The sequence below is a fragment of the Malaclemys terrapin genome, unplaced genomic scaffold (assembly GCF_027887155.1).
Source record: "Malaclemys terrapin pileata isolate rMalTer1 unplaced genomic scaffold, rMalTer1.hap1 scaffold_120, whole genome shotgun sequence".
Lineage (NCBI taxonomy): Eukaryota > Metazoa > Chordata > Testudines > Emydidae > Malaclemys > Malaclemys terrapin.
The window spans coordinates 15,001-20,000 of record NW_026530208.1 but is presented as its reverse complement, the minus strand read 5'-3'; the positions used below and the strand labels follow the sequence as shown (position 1 = coordinate 20,000).

General features: G+C 71.1%; 1 non-coding gene across 1 annotated transcript; it reads left to right on the top strand.

Moving 5' to 3' along the window:
• Window positions 1–2,291: 2,291 nt before the first annotated feature.
• On the top strand, window positions 2,292–2,410 carry LOC128829737 (5S ribosomal RNA). The gene has a single exon (XR_008443441.1). It is a non-coding gene; the product is annotated as a 5S ribosomal RNA (ribosomal RNA).
• The last annotated feature ends 2,590 nt before the right edge of the window (window positions 2,411–5,000 follow it).

The following is a 5,000-nucleotide window of genomic DNA, read 5'->3' as shown; positions in this document are numbered from 1 at the left end:
CTCCCTGGGTTTTTCGGACCCCTGGGTGGTCTGCCGGAACCGCTCGACCTCGCACGGCGGAGATCTCGGCCAGACGGCCCCACGCATGGAGGGCCGGGCACGTGCCCGGGCCGCCCCGAGGAGGGAAGTCCCCATCGGTCCCTGGATCCGTGCACGCGAAAAGGAAGAGGGTCCCGATCCGCCTGAACACCGGACGGCCCCGCGGTTGGGGTGCCGGCCCGCGAAGGGCCCTTCCCGTCGCGAACGTCAGCGCCACATCGATCGGCGGGCGCGAGAGGAGCGGGCCCCCCCTCCCTCCGGGGGGGCGCCGACACTCGGAGCTCGGCTCCCGGCCGCTGCGGGGCCCGTGAGCTAAGAGCCGGGAAAAGCGGGCCGTCTCGGCGGAGGGCCGGGTGGGTGCTGGCCTCCGCCCTCAAACGTGCCCGTTCCCCCCCTCCCACGCCGGGCAGGGTCGGGTACAATACTCGGATTGATCCCCTAGGCTGAGCTCCGGTTCTCACAGGCTCTGAAAAACCTGTCCTCACAAATCTCCGCACACAGTCCTCGAAAGACGGGTCGAAAAAGCCAAAGCCCCGCCTTCGGCGGTACGAAACTGGAACCGGGCGCCACCTCGTGGTTCCCTCGGTCGGCCGAGACGGCGTTGGGCGACCCCTTCCGGACATCCGCGAGACGACCGGCCGTCAGGTCAACCCATTCGCTCCAAAGGGGTTGACCCGGTGGCCGGGAGGGGACTTTGAAAATTTTTCAGACTTGGAAAACTTTTTTTTTTTTTTTTTTTTCCCCCAGCCCGCTTCCTCCGGGTTGACCCGGTGGCCGAGCGTCTCACCGTCCCCGGACGCAGCGAGGTACTGCCTCCCGGCCGTCAGGATCGGGCCCACGGAAGTCTGATTTTTTAAAAAAATTTGCCGACGCCACCGCGGAGGGCTACCCGGCCACCCCGGGCCCCGGAGCCGGAAAAGGGAAGAAAAGGATCGGGCCCACTAGAGACATGGACCCGGCCGCCAAGCAGGCCGCCCTGGGCTCACCCTCCCCGGCCGCAGCGAGGGACATCCTCCCGGCCGACAGGATCGGGCCCCTGGAAGTCTGGGGGGGGGGGGGGGAAATCCGCCCCACGCCTCCGAGGAGGGCTGCCCGGGCGGGCCGGGCCCCGGAGCTCGGAAAAAAAAAAAAAAACACCCCAAAAAAGGATCGGGCCCACTAGAGACATGGACCAGGCCGCCCTGGGCTCACCCTCCCCGGCCGCAGCGAGGGACTGCCTCCCGGCCGACTGGATCGGGCCCCTGGAAGTCTGGAAAAAAGAATGGAACCTGACGCCTCCGAGGAGGGGGCGCCCAGGGAAGGAGGGAGATCCGGGTCGACCTGGTGACCGGACGGGAAAGCGGCCACCGGGCGTGCCCGTTCAAACCTAGGGGTTGACCTGGCGGCCGGAAAGCAAACCGGCCACTGGCTAGCCCCGTCGGCAACCTACGGGTTGACCTGGTGGCCGGGAAGCGAACCGGCCAGCAGGTGAACCCGTTCGATTCCACGGGTTGACCTGGTGCCCGGGAGGGGACTCTGAAAAATGTTCAGCCCTTTCGGCTCGGGGTTGACCTGGTGGCCGAGAGGGGACTCGGACGGCAGGCAAGCCGCCCTGGCCTCACCCACCCCGGCCGCAGCGAGGGACTGCCTCCCGGCCGACTGGATCGGGCCCCTGGAAGTCTGGGGGGAAAAAGAAAATGGAACCTGACGCCTCCGAGGAGGGGGCGCCCAGGGAAGGAGGGAGATCCGGGTTGACCTGGTGACCGGACGGGAAAGCGGCCACCGGGCGTGCCCGTTCAAACCTACGGGTTGACCTGGTGGCCGGGAAGCGAACCGGCCAGCAGGCGAACCCGTTCGATTCCACGGGTTGACCTGGTGCCCGGGAGGGGACTCTGAAAATTTTTCAGCCCTTTCGGCTCGGGGTTGACCTGGTGGCCGAGAGGGGACTCGGACGGCAGGCAAGCCGCCCTGGGCTCACCCTCCCCGGCCGCAGCGAGGGACTGCCCCCCCTCCACCCACCCACCCCCCCCCCCGGCTGACAGGATCAGGGCGCACTGGATGTCCGGGACAATATTTTCCCCGACGCCGGGGAGGGCGGGCGGGCGGAGGGGCTCTGGCGGCCAGCCCGGGCCCCGGAGCTCGAGAAGGAAAAAAGGACCGGGCCCGCGAGAGACGGGGGCCCTGCCGCAGGGGGGCAGTCCGACCGGGGCTCACCGTGCGGCAGGCCCGGGCGTCGGCAGGGGAAAGCGGGCGAGGAGGCGCGGGGGCCGGGTGCCTACGGCCATACCGGACCGAACGCCCCCGATCCCGTCCGATCTCGGAAGGTAAACCGTCCCGGGCCTGGCTAGTACTTGGATGGGTGACCGCCTGGGAATCCCAGGTGCCGTAGGCAGCTTTTCCCGGTCCGAGCCAGCTCTCTCTCCTTTTCTGGGGAGGAAGGAGAGGGGGGGGACGGGCCGGAAAGCCCCTCGTCGCTCCTGCCGAGTCGGAGGTCGCGGCCGCAGGTCACGGGTCTGGGCGCCTGGGGTCCGGCTCCCCACCCGGCTTCCTCCGCGGAGGACCCACCGAAGCCGCTGGGGGAGACCCCGGGCATGGGGCGGACTGGCCCGGACCCTCCCGGCCGCCGGCCCGCAGGACCGCCCCGAATCCCCCCGCCCCGCGGCCACCCAGGCCAGGCCTGGCCAGGCGGGACGGACGGCGGGTGTCCAGCGCCCAGCGGCTTCCGCCAGCGGGGACCCACGGCCCCCAAAGCCGCAGGGGGAGGCCCCGGGCCCGGGACGGACTCGCTCGGACCCCCTGCGCCCGGGCGCCGGCTCGCGGGACCGCCCCGAATCCCCCCGCGGCCACCCAGGCCAGGCCTGGCCAGGCGGGACGGACGGCGGGTGTCCAGCGCCCAGCGGCTTCCTCCAGCGGGGACCCACGGCCCCCAGAGCCGCAGGGGGACACCCCGGGGCCGGGACGGACTCGCTCGGACGCGCTCGGACCCCCTGCGCCCGGCCGCCGGCTCGCGGGACCGCCCCGAATCCCCCGCCCCGCGGCCACCCAGGCCAGGCCTGGCCAGGCGGGACGGACGGCGGGTGTCCAGCGCCCAGCGGCTTCCGCCAGCGGGGACCCACGGCCCCCCAGAGCCGCAGGGGGAGACCCCGGGGCCGGGACGGACTCGCTCGGACGCGCTCGGACCCCCTGCGCCCGGCCGCCGGCTCGCGGGACCGCCCCGAATCCCCCCGCGGCCACCCAGGCCAGGCCTGGCCTGGCCTGGCAGGCCGGCGTGCAGCTCCCCCGGGCTTCCTCCCCCGACGACCCGCGCCCCCCCGAGCCGCAGGCGGAGACCCCGGCCCCGGGGCGGACCGGCCCGGGCTCGCTCGAGCCCCCTGCGCCCGGCCCGCAGGACCGCCCCCCCCCCCCCCCGAATCCCCCGGGAGAGGCCCGGCCTGCACGCCACTGACGACCCGCGGCCCCCAAAGTCGCGGGAGGCGCCCCCGGCCCCGGGGGCCGGTTAGCTCCGTGTCGCTCCGCGCCCCCCCCCCCGCCCCTCGCTGCCGGGACCGGGCACCGCCCCAGAGTCAGCCGCAGCCGGACGGCCTGAGAGCTGCCCTCCTGTGGACGACGGTGAGTTTACCTTGACACTAACCGGCCATCAGCCAGGTCAACCCCATTGCTAGACTGGGGTGGACCTGGTGGCCGAGTGGGGACTTGGAACATTTGACAGCTGCTCCCCGGGGCTTGACCGCTTGTCCTGAACGCCCCCCCCCCCACCCCACCCCCCCCAGCCCCCGGCTCCTGCTCCCCTCTCCCCAGCCTCGGTGCTCCGCTCCCTGCCTCGGAGGCTGCCCCTTTGCGGCGCCTGCATCGCCTCCGAGGACGCGCACCTTCCGGAGGCTGGACGTAAAGCCTGACGCCCGCCACCGCCGCCGACCCGGCTCTCCGAGGGACGACTGTGAGGCCTCCCCCCACCCCCGGACCGCCCTGGGGACGACTGCTAAGCCTCCCCCAACGGACCGCCCGGGGGAAGACTGCTAAGCCTTCCCCGGACCTGCTCCCTCTCGACTATTAAGCCCCCCCTCTGTGGTCCTCAGGACCGCTGCCGCGCAGCCCTCGGAGTGGGGTGACACCCGGGCCGGAAAGCAAAGCGGCCACCAGGTCAACCCGTCGAATCCAATGGGTTGACCTGGTGGCCGGAAAGCAAACCGGCCGCCAGGTCAACCCAGTAGATTCCGCGGGTTGACCTGGTGGCCGCTAAGCACGACTCTTAAGCCTCCGCCGGACCGCCTGGGGAATGGCTATTAAGCCTGCCCCCGGAGTACTCGGGGGGACGACTATTAAGCCTCTCCTGGAACGACTATTAAGCCTGCCCCCGGAGTCCTCGGGGGACGACTATTAAGCCTCCCCCGGACCGGCTCCGTCTCGACTATTAAGCCCCCCCTCTGTGGTCCTCAAGACCACTGCCGCTCTGCCCTCGGAGTGGGGTGACGCCCGGGCCGGAAAGCAAACCGGCCACCAGGTCAACCCGTTGAATCCATTGGGTTGACCTGGTGGCCGGAAAGGAAACCGGCCGCCAGGTCAACCCAATAGATTCAGCGGGTTGACCTGGTGGCCGAACGGGGACTTTGAAAATTTTACAGCTGCTTCCCCTGGGGTTGACCTGTTGTCCCGGTGGGGACTTTGAACATTTGACAGCCGCTACCCGGGGCTTGACCTGTTGTCCTGAACGCCCCCCACCCCACGGCTCCTGCTCCCCACTCCCCAGCCTCGGTGCCCCGCTCCCTGCCTCAGAGGCCGCCTCTCTGCGGCAGCTGCAGCGCGTCCGAGGACGCTCACCCTCCGGAGGCTGGATGTAAAGCCTGACACCCGCCACCGCCGCCGACCCGGCTCTCCCAGGGACGACTGTGAGGCCTCCCCCCACCCCCGGACCACCCTGAGGACGACTGCTAAGCCTCCCCCACCGGACCGCCCGGGGGAAGACTGCGACGCCTCCCGCCAGG